We start from the raw sequence: 13804 nt of genomic DNA, 5'->3' as shown, positions 1-13804 counted from the left end.
ACCACTGTGACTGATTAATGTTTTCCCAGGATGTTTTTTTTTTTTTTACGTAATACAAGATGAGGGTGTGATCGGTATAAATACCTTTACTACCATGGTCTATTTTTCGATATAGGCCAATTCTTGCTAAGGTCAGACGATTATATTTAGAGTGGGGAGTTTTTTATTTTAACTGGGGGTGCTGCTTACAGCCTACATTAACCCTTTCAGTAAGTCTCCTCCTCCCCTCTTTCACCCTGTCTGTCCTTCTACCTCCTCTCCTCTCAGCCATTAACTTTCCCATCCCAACCTACTTCATAAGTTTTGTTTCCCATCAAACACTTAACTGGATGATGAGGCCTCAAGTGGTACGTGAGGCAGGACAGGTAGTGGGGCTGAGTGGGTAAGAGGGAAGAGGCAAACAAATAATGAGACAAAGGAGAGTAGAAGACGAACGTTGATAAGGATTAATAGAGAAAAACAAGGCTTAGGGATGCGTTATGGTGAGGTTAGGAGGCTTCGTTGCATCTCTTCCATAGCGATTTACTTAGCCTAATTCACCTTAAAATTGTTTGGCAAACGGATGAAATGGATAAGGGAAATGATAGCAAGATTATGCAAATATAGAACTAGAACACCGTAAAATTATCGAAGGAGAATTTTGATAAATAACACTTCCCACAGCCATTGCCTACTAGAAGCCGAGCTATACAGGGACCTTGAGGCCACTGTCACTGATCTTGTGCATGTCACCTTAGGTCACCATAGACTATGTCAACCAAGTTTGGTGGCTGTAGCTTTAATCCTTCAGGGAGTATTAGGTGACATCCGGAGTACCTGGAAAATTCCCATTTTTCTACCCCAGGCGAGGTCACAGACACTGATCTTGTGCATGATATCTTAGGTCATCAGTCTATAAATCCACCAAGTTTGGTGGATTGAGCTTAAGTCTTTCATGGAAAATTAGGTGTCATCCGGACTACCCGGGAAAGCGAAAAAAAAAAAAAAAAAATATCCAAACCGATCTCAGAGAACAATCAACCGATTAGCACCATACTCCTTTCGACCCTGCGTCCGCCTTAAGGCTATTTTGTAGTAAAATTTCAGCTTCCTTGCATAAAAGGCTTTTGAGATAGCGTGGCTGACTCACTTTTCTGTGTTCCAGGTAATATTCGAAGATCCAGTTGACTGACTGCCACCATATTTGGCCAAACAAAGGGGAAAGCTGTCCGACTACGTTGACCAAGTGTGAAGGCTCTAGGGCAAACAGCCTTTGAAATATGGCAGTTTGAAAATGAGTATTAATAATAATGATAATGATTATTATTATTATTATTATTATTATTATTATTATTATTATTGAATCATAATCAAAATCATAATGATAATAATAACAATAATAATGATGATAATGAAAAAACCAAATTCCCATGGTGATGTGGTAAGTTTCAACTAGATGACAGCTTAGGACCTTATTATGTGTGGCATTGGAGGCTTAGTAGTACCTTTTCCATAACGACTTATTCTACATATTATGTCCACTGCAATAATATCGGGATTGTTTACATCAGTACCATGCATGAGGAGAGTTTTGTGTGTGTGTGTGTGTGTGCTCGACTCTGGGCATAGGCTTCATAGCCTGCTCCCAAGGCCCAGTAGTCCTCCTACATACCATACACCTCTACATGTCACCACTTCGGAGCTAACACCCACCGTCCATATTGAATACATGCTAGGGCTGTCTCATACAGGACTGGTGTATTAGTATTAGCGGGGGTATTTTTACATGCCGGCGGGTCTTCTGGTAGATCGGTAAAGTCTGTTTTACATGAAATTCAAATCCTTATACTGTTCCCTGCCCCAGCGGGGATTTGAACCTGGGTCCGGTAGGACCGCAGGCCGAGTGAAGTGTAATATGCAAAATAAGTCGCGATGGAAAAAGTACTGCAATGTGTCCAAAACTATTGAAAAAATGGCCCGAAGACGAATAGAGAAGGATGAGAAGGGTAAGATTATTGCCTGTTTACTGAGCTACGGTCATTAAGGCAGACAGTCAATGGTTGTTAAGTCCCAGTCTTTCCCGAAAACAAGACCTGCAACAGGCGATTTGACAGAGGAAATGAATGGAGAAATTAATACAGTGGTTATTATTATTATTATTTTTTTTTTTCAGTTCCACAGTTTGGACCAGTAGTGAGTGTGTGTGTGTGTGTGTGTGTGTGTGTGAACCGCAACAATAGAACATAAAAAAAAAAAAAACATATACAAAGAAAATGATAACTGGTTAAGAAGAGCCATACGACAGAATGGAATCTGTGGCCGAGTATAGACAGATGCCAATGATGTAACAAAAGAGAGATATGTCCTCTCGAAATGGAAACCAGAAAAGACTTAAAAGATACAAATGAACCTGTTTTTCAAATTACCTTGCCTCCTCCCCCCCCTCTCTCTCTCTCATATACATGTGTGTGTGTGTGTGTGTGTGTGTGTATATATATATATATATATATATATATATATATATATATATATATGAACACGCAAGGAGAATAAAAGACGAAAAAGTACTCACGTAAGACTGTCAAGTAAGGTGTGAGAGTGAATGTGTGAGCGACTTGAGAAGAATGGCTGAAGAGTTTTTTTTTCTTTTGTAAGAATCAAGGAGCCAAAGGCAGAGAGCCCGCAAAATCGTTCCCTCCAAGAAAAAAACAAAAACAAGATAAGAGAGAGCCAAATTCAAGATCTCTTCATTTCGAGATGCGTAGACACGCTGCGTTTGAAAGACTGGAGATCATAGGCAGTAGGAAATACAGACAGAGGGAGACAGTTCGGGAGTAGTCCAATTGCATACATGAAGGACTGAGAGTAACAGTTAAATATGGATTAGAGAGCTGGAGAGAAAAGGGATGAGAGTTTGTTGGTAGACAGGTGCTATGCACTCGCCGTAGTGGTGAAGGGACGCAAGTAGACAGTTCAGAGTAGCACTGACCATTGAAGTAGCTATAGAAAAGAGATAAAGATGCAACAGTGTGGTGAAGAGGCAAAGGTTGAAGGGAGCCAGTAAGAGGAGGAGAGTTAATGAAACGGAAAGCCTTTGACACCACTTTGTTAATAAGAGCTGCATGTGGGGATCCTCTCCACGCATGAGAGTTGCACTCTACACAGGAACGAATAAAACCCGTGTATAAAGGCAACAACTATGTAGGGGTAAACAAGGCACAGAGTCGGCTTAGCACTACCAATCTCTTGGAAGCAGATTTTTTAAGAAAGGTAATTTGTCACTCCAAGTTATATCCCGAGAGAATGAAACCAGAAGTATGTTTAAAGATGACACTGGAATCAGATAAATATTGTTAAAATTTTAATGATACTTCTGCCGAATATTTTTTCAAGTTGAAAGACGTAAACACTGAGATTTTAATACATTAAAAACAGCAAGATTACTTTTATCCAATCAGAGGTATGAAGAAAGTCAGATATTATACATGCCATGGCCTCATTTCTTGTTTTTTGAGGCAACTGCTGAGATGGACGTTGCAAGAAGAGAATGGAAAGGTGAAGTGTGGGGTCATCAGCGTACGAGTGGATAGGGTTATATGTACAGCTTAGAAGGTCTTGTGAATAGAAGGGAGTTGGTGATAGGACCACTATTGATAGCTCTAAGAGAGGAATGGTGGCCATCTACAACAGCAACTATAGAACGATCAGGAAATACCCTGGAGATGATGGCACAGATAGAAGGATAGAAACCATAAGAGGGCAGTTTGGAAATTGCAGATTTATACCAGACTCGATCGAACGCCGTTGAGATGTCAAGTGCAATGGCAAAACTTTCGCCAAAGTTCCGAAAGGAGGATGACCAGGAGTTTGAAAAGTACGTGAGATTATCTCCAGTGGAGTGTCCATGACGGACCCATACTGACGATCAGAAAAAAGGCTGTGATAGGAAAGGTGCTTTGAGTTTTGTTAAGAATAGACTCAAAAACTTTTGAAATACAGGATGTTAAAGCAATTGGGCGATTGTTAGAAGGCTGAGAATGGTCACCCTTCTTTGGGACAGGCTGAATGAGAGCAAACTTCCAGCAAGAAGGAGAGGTGCAAGTTGATAGACAAATGCTAGAGTTTACCTAGGCAGGGTGTAAGCACAGAAGCACAGTTCTTGAGGACAAGAGGAGGGACTCCATCAGGCCCATATGCGTTGTTAGTACTGAGGCCAGTGATGGCAAAAAATACACCAACTGAGGAAATTTTAATGTCGGTCATGAGGATGTCAGATGGGGAAGTGATGGAGGAACAGCACCGGTATTGTCTAAAGTGCTATTAGAGGAGAAACTCTAAGTGAAGAGTTCTGCTTTATCAGCAGAAGAAATAGCTACAGAGCCATCAGAGTGGAAAAAAGGAAGAAAAGGATGATGAAGTAAAGTTGTTAGAAATGTTTTGGCAAGGTGCTAGAAGGAGCAGGAAGAATTCGAGTTGGAGATTTCAGAGCAATTAGTACGAATGAAGTAATCTGTAGAAAAGTGAATAACAGACTTAGCACGATTCCAGGCAAAAAACATAAAAGAGATGAGATTCAGGAATGGGTTGACTCTGGTTTACCTTTTGCAGGCCATCTCCTTGTTGTGGAGAACGTTAGAACAAGCGTGATTAAACCTTTTTTTTTTTTTTTTTTTTTTTGCATTATTCAAAGGATATGAGAAAGGAATGTATACTTCCATGCCCAAGAGAATAGCCTCTGTAATGCGGAAGACACACTCAGATGGCTATCGGCCATGTAAACAATAATCATTCCAGTAAAAATCAAAGAAGTACTACCCGAGGGTTACCCAATAGCTCCAAAATGCCATAGCCACCACTTCATGGAAGGGTCCACAGGCCTTACTGGAGTGATAGGACAGGTTATGGTCACTAGGTTGTGATAGGAGTAGCCCAACAGAGAGGAAAGATTAACACAGTAACTACAAGGATTGGTTGTAAGGAAGAGGTCAAGAATGTTGGAACTCTCTCCATGGAGGTCTGGGATATGGATAGGACACTGTACAAGCTGCTCTAGGTCGTTAAGGATAGGAAAGTTTTAGGCTTGTTCACCAGATGCATCAGTGAAAGCAGAGGAGAAACAAAGGTGGTGGTGAAAACTGAAATCACCTAGAAATGATATTTCAGAGAAAGGAGAAATTGATAGGATGCATTCCATCTTAGAGTTAAGATAGTCGAAGAATTTTCGTAGTCAGTAGAATCAGGGGATAAGTGAACAACACAGATACATTTAGTCAAAGAATGACAAGGTAGATGAAGCCAAAGAGCAGAGAATTCAGAAGATTCAAGATCAGGAACATGAGAGCAAGATTATGTTGTTGAGAACACATACACAGCAGCAGCCTTTGGTTTTGAAATTATTATAGAGAAAGTAGGAGAATACAGAGAAAGGTTTGCTATCAGCCGCCTCTGGCAGCTGAGTCTCAGTGAGGAAGAGGTGAGGTTTAGAGAAGGTGAGGTGGTGTTAGAGGAAAGGCCACGGATATGGTAAAAACGAAAAAGTACTGAGTCAGACTTTGGTTCCAGGCATCTCGCTTGGTCGTCACCGGGAGAGGGGAGGATGGTAGGGTCTTAGATGCCTCCCCCCCCCCTGGGAAAGGGGGATTCAGAGGCAGTTCATAAGTGTTGGAGATGGGATGGATATTGGCCTGTCTTACCTGGGCAACAAATATGCGAAATTCAATCAGTGTCAGTTTTGGTGTTTAAGCGGGAGATCGACATGTCGTGGAAGGAGGAGGGAAGGGTGTTGTTAACTTGGTGCAGGAGTGCCAAATGGAGCTTTTGTCAAGGCCTCACCTCACATAATTCAACGTCAGTCACTAGATACAGAAATGTGGAAAAATAGAGAGTTTTGGGGGTGCGTAGGCCTATTTAGGTGACAAGGGAAGCTTTTTAGCTCTCCTTCTTCAGTTATTTAGTTTGTGTTTAACACCTTAGCATTCACTTATATAATATTTACCAACCGTAGTTTTAGCATCGTCATTAGTTTACACTGACATCATACACTATTATATTGAGGTGTAATGCACAAAAGATATCGCTGAGGGATAGTTATAATGTAATCTCAAATGTCACTCAAACTTAGGCTCATGATCCAACGTCAGGAAATAGAAAAAATATATGGAAAGTTGGAGATTATTTTTAGCCCACATTACGTGTATACTACTCGCACTTTAATGTAGCAGATCGCCTGCTGAGAATAAAATGAAAGACGCGTTATTTTACCTAAGTTGAGCTTACTGACACTAAGTACACTCATATTAGCTTGTAGCGACTGGTCTTGCTTGCTTGAGAGAGAGAGAGAGAGAGAGAGAGAGAGAGAGAGAGAGAACTCATTCTCTCTCGTACACTCCTTGATAAACTGACTTCCTGCCTCCTCTTTCTTCCTTTTCTCTGCCACGCGTTTCTCTCTCTCTCTCTCTCTCTCTCTCTCTCTCTCTCCAAGCAATCTCCCTCCCTTCCTTCTCTTTTTTCTACCTCCTCTTCGATTCTCTCTCTCTCTCTCTCTCTCTCTCTCTCTCTCTCTCTCTCTCTCTCTCTCTTCCCTACTCTTTCTTCACTCCCACAATCCCTACCCCCTCCTTCCCTCTCTGTCTGTCTGTCACCCCCCTCCCTCTCTCTGTCCCTGTCTGTCTGTCTGTCTGTCTGTCTGTCTGTTTTGAGCTGTTTAGTTTCTTTCTGTCTGATATTTTTTATTGCTCTTTTCCTTTTATACTCTCTCTCTCTCTCTCTCTCTCTCTCTCTCTCTCTCTCTCTCTCTCTCTCTCTCTCTCCTGGTCACGCTGTCCGCCTTTTAGCACGGTACCCCGTTTTCGATTTAACATCCTGCGTGACCGTCCAGTTTTTTATTCTTCCTCCTCCTTCTTACCTTTCTCTTCTTACCCTTTTGCCTTCTCCCGTTTCTCTTTCCTATTCTCCTTTTCTCATTCCTTCTCGTTCCTACTTCTTCTCATCTTCCATTTTTAAGTCTTTTTTTTTTCCAACTTCTTCTCCATCTTCCTCTCTTGGATTTCTTCTGTTTCTCTTTTTCCTACCTATTTTTTTCCATTTCTCCCTCCTCCTTCTCCAGCTCTCCTCTCCCATATTCCCTCACCGTTCTTCTTCACTTACCTTCATCCCTCACCTCTTCTCTACCTCGTTCCCAGATTTTTTTTTTTTTCGTTCGTTGTAACTTTTTCCAATACTTCCTCATCTTCCCTCTCATTCTTTCACTCTTACCTCTCCTTCACCATCTCACCTCTTTCCTTCCCCATGTTCGTCTCTTCCTCCCCTGTTTATTTTTCTGTGTTTCCCTTTCCTTTTTACCCTTTCTTCCTGTTTTCCGTCTACCCTTTCATCTTTCTTCTCCTTTACTTTTTTCCTCCACTCCTCTTCCCTCCTCCGTTCTCTCTAACTTCCCCTCTCTTTCTGTCATCCTCTCTCCCCTTTTCCTCTGTCCTTCTAACTCCCTTCTCTCTTTATTTACTCCTGTCTGTTTCCCTCCTCCTCTCAAGTTCCTTCCAGCTCTTCGACCCTCTTCTCTTCTTCTTTCTTCTTCCCTTGTCCCCTTTGGTTCCATCCCCTTATCCTTCCCTCCTCCTATCCCCATTCTTCCTTCTTTTCCCATCCTCCCTATATTTTGTCCCTTCTCCCCTCTCATCTCATCTCCCCTCTCATTTTATTCTCTGTCCTTCCCTCTTCCCCTCTTCTTCATTTATTCTTTTGTTTCATTTCCACCTTATCTTCTGGGCGTGTGAGGGTCGAGTCGTAGGCAGGGTTTCTGAAAACTATTACTCACCGCTCTACTCGTATAATTCGTTCTACCTAGGGTTTTCGAGATCCCTTCATTGTATTCTACTCGTCTCTCTCTCTCTCTCTTATGTTTATACATGTTAGACTTCGTTCTTTACTGCAACTAGTTCAGGACTCCCCTTGCTTCAGAATATGCCGCTGAGTTAGGGTTTGACTGAATTGAACTGCGTCAGGTTAGGGTTGGTCAGATAACCTACCTGCTGGATGACGTGCGGAAAAGTTAACCTTCCAATCGGCCTAATGATTTCCTAACCCATCTTCCTCAAAAATTCGTTCTTGCCTGTTTTATATTCTTATACGCTTTTATGTTACTGAATCAATGAATATCGTAGCAGATGTGTAAGAAATATAAAAGGAAAAGAAAACTTAGATACCGATATAATATTCCCAATAAAAAGGTGTTTCCAAGTCTCCTAAACCACCTAAAAAACAAGCCACAAGCTCACACTTTCACCCCGCATACTTCACACACACTCACACACACACACACACACACACACACACACACACACACACACACACACACACACACACACTGATAACTCTCATGTGTCTGCATATACCGGTACACAACATCTGTCACACATACAGTGGTAAGCGAATCTTATGAAGCCAAACACACACACAGGTACAAATAAGTTAACATACAAACATATACACATTCTGGTTAACGAACACTTGCTCTCTCTCTCTCTCTCTCTCTCTCTCTAAGTACGTAAACCACTCTACCCCCACCCCTATTTATGGCCCAAAAGTATGTGAATTTCTCTAAATATTTGGGAAGACCATTTTTCCTCTGGGCGTTTGTTGTGAGTTCTTGGGGTATTTCGGCTTTTGACTCCATTACCTTCTCTCCATCCTTCCTTCCTCGTCTACTTTCCGCGCTCTTTTCTTTGCTTCTTCCTTCTTTCCTTTCTTTTTTTTTCTTTCTTCCCTCTTTCTTCTTTCCCTTTTTTTTTTTTTCCACTTCTCCCATTCACTCCTTTCATTCACCCTTCCGTCCTCCCTGTACTCCATCCTTCCTTCTCTTCTTTCCTCCTTTCCTATTTCCCTCCTTCACTCCTACTTTCTTATCCCTTACATTCTTACACTCCTTCCATCGTACTTCTCCCTTCCTTCCTTCTCTCTCAGAATTCCTAGGTGTGTGTGTGTGTGATTCACCGGGTCTGTCAGGATCACTTGATGGTCGTGATCGTCAGCTTTTACCCTCCCGGAAGGGAGCTGAGAGCTCATATAGTCCAATCTAAGGGCAAGGCTGTGACCTTCACACACGCACACACCCGTTCCCTTGCTCAGGGGGGACAGTAACCACCCACTTCATCATTGAACTTTCCGCAACCTGAGCGAGGCGCGAACTCCCGTCCACCAGTTGGCAAGCGAGAACGTTACCACTGCACCAGCGAGCGGTGTAAATGTGTGTGTGTGTGTGTGTGGACAGGCGAGACGAGACTACTGTTACCCTTATAATGTCAAGTGTGTGGCAAGTGGGAGGGGGGGGGGAGAAGGCAAGACGAGAGTTATCACACTCATTTAACATCATTATGTGTGTGTGTGTGTGTGTGTGTGTGTGTGTGTGCTTTACAACATTAAGCTTCATCCCCAGCAATTGCTTCCTGAAAATACTTTACCATATACCGAGCGAGACAGTTTACCCACTGGTCATTGTCACCATCGTCCAGGAGCACATTTTTTCCCTTACACCCATGATTCATCCTCACTTCAAAGAAAGCAGGATGATAATTACCCTTTGAGCACTCGTATCTGCTCTAACACAACAGGTCTTCTGCTACCCACGACGTCAGGGCGCTCACCTGTAAGGCGGTGCTTCTGACCTTCATGTAACTCCAGTGTGGGGGAGTTTTCCTTCACGTCCAGTTGCTATGACGTTATTTATTTATTTATTGCAAATAATAAGCAGTTTTATATTGATATATATTGCCACATATGAATCCATACATTATCAAGATACAGAACAAAAAGAGCAGAACATGACAGACAGCAAAGCTTCGAAGGACTGATAATTTGTGTGTAACTGCATGTATTATCGCTTGATAGAGTGGGCCGCCGTCCAGAAAGGACCCGGTCCTATTCTTTGTCCACGACACGGATGGCTAGAAATTGTGGTTCCCGAGCGTATCTACAGTATCTGCCTATTATACATCTGCCTATCTCTCTATCTCTGTTAGAGTATGCATATTATATAAGTATTTTCATTCGATGCTGTGTCACTGTTAGATACATATTCATCTCTCTCTCTCTCTCTCTCTCTCTCTCTCTCTCTCTTCCAGGGATAATTTTCCTCTCCACGGCCACATCGCACTACGTCCTCACAAGTTTTTCGTCTTTTCATAATCTTCAGTTCTCACTCCCGTTTCTTATGACATTTTTCATATGCTTCCTTTATGTTCCATGATCATATTTTTTGGTCCCAGGTATTGCTATTTTTTTCTCTCATTTCATTCGTGTTTCTCGTACAAAATATATACTTCTTTGGTATTTTTGTTTATACGATAATATATTCCATTTCTAGTTGTACATAAAATGCGCGTTTTCATGTAGATTTATCACACGGAACTTTCATATCCCTTAAAGTGTCTAAAAAGAGATGATTTCATACTAAAATGTATTGTTTTCTCTTTGTGGTGGCGAGTGATAGTTTTCTGTATATATTTCTCTTCTGTTTGCGTGACATTTCTTTGTCTTTATTTCATTGTCTTTCTATTTTTGTTCCCTTTTCACTTATGTTTCAAGTTTGTATTTTTTTTTTCCCATGTACGTGTGTCTGTTTTCCTACTGACTCACTTAACATATTTGTTCCTTTCGTCTATTATTTAGTTCCTCACCCTCTCTTTGCTTCTCTGTCTTCCCCTTCCCCCTTCTATGTTTTCCCATTTTTCTCTATATACCTATATATCTATCGAATCCGTCATGTTTCTACCTTTCTTCCCTCTACTAATCTGCATTTCCATCCCGCTTGTATATCTCTGCTTCCCATTTCGCTCTCTCTGTCTATTTTTTTTCCATCATCATCATCATGTCTGTTTCCTATATGTGCAACCTCAGGTTTTATATTTCCATCCCATTCGACTGTGCCTGCTGCTATATTGTCTCTGTTCATCATTATTAACTATATTTTCCATTCTTTTCCTCCATACCTGTTCAACGTTTCGCTCTCAGTTTACCTCTGTTTTCCATCCTCTATTTCAATGTGTGCTTAATTCATTTCTTTCTGCTCTGTATACATTTTCGTCTTCTTCATCTAGTCCTGAACATCTTTCTTGGTCTCTCTTAAGCTAAAACCAAATGGAAAGCTTTAAACCCCTGCCAAAAAATCTCAGACAATTAGCTACGTGTAGATCGGCCATAGCCGACATGAAGACGCCAGCAAGAGAATTTCCCCTCCACCTTTTAACAATTGGCTTTTATGAAGGACTATAAAGACGAGATTTAGGAGGTACTTAGTTGTTACATTTGAAAACTTTTCGAGACGCATAATACAGTAAGTAAACAAATGGGGAGATAAGTACTGATCAATACATATATATGCATTATGCACATAGATGATTAAAGGTTGACCAAGAAAAGTAACAATGTGTTTAGTGAAACAAAAAGGTAGAAATGTGATAGAGGTTTGAAGGAACTATCTATCTATCTATCTATCTATATACCTAGGCTGCTTCCCCCAAGGAAAGGAAAGTAGCCGAGACAGGACGACACTCCCTATTTACTCTTTCATTTTTCACGGGCAACTAGACACCTTAAAAAAAAAAAAAAATGACAGTCAAATAAATCACTCGACAGGTGTGCACTAATTAACTGGAAGGCGGCCACCCCGTTGAGGTTGCAGTGTCCTGTAATATGTTTAGAAGATTGTAAGCACTTTCGTGTTGGCTCTTCTTGTATGTTTAATATCTGACCTACGTCAGATGGATAAATCTATATCAAGCACTTTCCCTCTGATACTCATTTTCTCCTCTTCCTGTACTAATCATCTTTCTCTCCCTTTTCATTGTTTTTGATATCTTTTCCCCATCTCAGTGTTTTCACGTCTGTCCTATCCCTTTCTCATCTTTTCTATTCTTTGATCCCTGTCTTTTCCCTTTCCCCTCATCTATCTCATCTCCTTCCCTCTCCTACATTTTCTCTTCCTCCCTTAGTTTCACTTTTATCACCATTCTCCTCATTTCCTTTCATTCGTCTATTTTCCACTTTTTTCCCCTTCTTCTCCCAACTCCCCTCTCCCTTCAGCATTATTTTCGTACTTTAGTCCCTCTTCTTTTCCCTAACCCCCTCTACATCACTTCCTCTCCCCACTCTCTCTTCCCCTATCCCACCGCTCTCCTTACACTCCTACTTCCGCTTCCCTACTACTCTCACAGCCACCCTCCCACATTCAGCTGGTCGGCCACTCTGTAAGGAACTGAACACCTACCATCAAATCTCACTTTGACCCCTCCTTCCCCTCTGCTCCCTCTTACCGCCATGCCCCCTCTTACCTCCTTGCCTTTCCTCTTCTTTTCCCTCTGTCCCTCCCCCTCTTACCCTCAACCCCACATCTACCTCCATCCCCTCATTCAACCCTCGTCACTCTAAATCTCTTGCCCTTCTGCTACCCTCTCTACCCTCCTTGCCCAATTCCAATGACTCCCTCCCTGTCCTTCCGATCCCCCTGACCCTTCTAACCCCCCATCCCTGTCTCCAAACCCGCCTTCTCCTTCCTGTTCCTCCATTTCCCTCTCCCATGCCCGCTTTTCCCTCCTATCTTCTGTTTCCCTTACTAAGTCTAGCCCTCTCAATCACTTTACCCCTCTCCCTGCCCCTCAACTCCTCCAACTCGCCCTACCCCTCTCAGACTCTCCAGTCGGCCTTTCCTAATGCCCTACCCCTTTCCTACTCGCAAGCAGCATTCATATCCTTTCTTTCTCGGACTCCCTTGCGTCTCCCCTCCTACCACCATCCCTCTCCTATTCCACTGTTCCTCGTTCCCCTCTATGCCTCTTTCCTATGGCCTTCTGTCCACTTCCCACCCGCATGTCTCTCCTGCCCCTCACCTAGATTCACTTCACCCCTGACTTCACAAGCGGGCCCCACCCTCACGCTTACCCTCACCTCTGGCCTCACTGACAACACCCACAATCACCCCCACAACATCCTCACCCTTGTTTTTACAACATTCAATCACCCTGCCTTCACACATTCACTCTACAGTAATCTATTGTCTTATAACACACGCATTCACCCTTGCTATCACCTGCTATGGCAACAGTACCCCTTGTTTCATTTCACACACACACACACACACACACACACACACACACACACACACACACACTGTATACACCTACCTGTACATTAATACCTGGTGTCACTTTCATCGCTACCACACTAGCTTTGTCCAAGGGATTTCTAGTCACTCTTCTCTCACACATACCCACCCGAAACACTGCCCTCACCTACAACATCCACAGTCACTTTTGGCCTCAGTTACAGCAGCCTCCCTCAACCCTGCTAAGTCAAACAGTCACCTTTGTTCTCATTCTCCAGCACCTCTGTCCTCCTGCATTACACCCTGTCTCACTCCTAGCTTCACGCACAACACCCTCCCTCACCCCTCACCCTTCTATACAACACCCTCGCTTACGCCTGACCTCCCTCATCGCTGTTGTCTCTTCACTACATCCTCCTTCACCTCTGTCTTCCTGTCTTCCTACATCCTTCCTCGCCCCTGCCTGCCACATTACATACCTTACCTGCTCCCATACACCCTTCCTCACCCCAACCTGCACCCCTACTTTTTCCCTTTCCCCTGCCTGCTCACTTACACCCTACCTCAACCCTACATGCACACCTACATTGTCCCCTATACCTACTCGCTCCCTTACACCTACTATGACCCCTACCTGCAACCGTACATCATTCATCACCCCGGCCCTTACACTCAGCACCTGTACTCACCCCTCCCTCACTCAGTTATCACTACTTTTCAGATAAACACGCT

This window comes from Coenobita brevimanus, chromosome 13 (genome assembly GCF_032717465.1).
Source record: "Coenobita brevimanus isolate Jiangsu-jjx chromosome 13, ASM3271746v2, whole genome shotgun sequence".
Lineage (NCBI taxonomy): Eukaryota > Metazoa > Arthropoda > Malacostraca > Decapoda > Coenobitidae > Coenobita > Coenobita brevimanus.
This window is presented reverse-complemented; position numbering follows the sequence as displayed.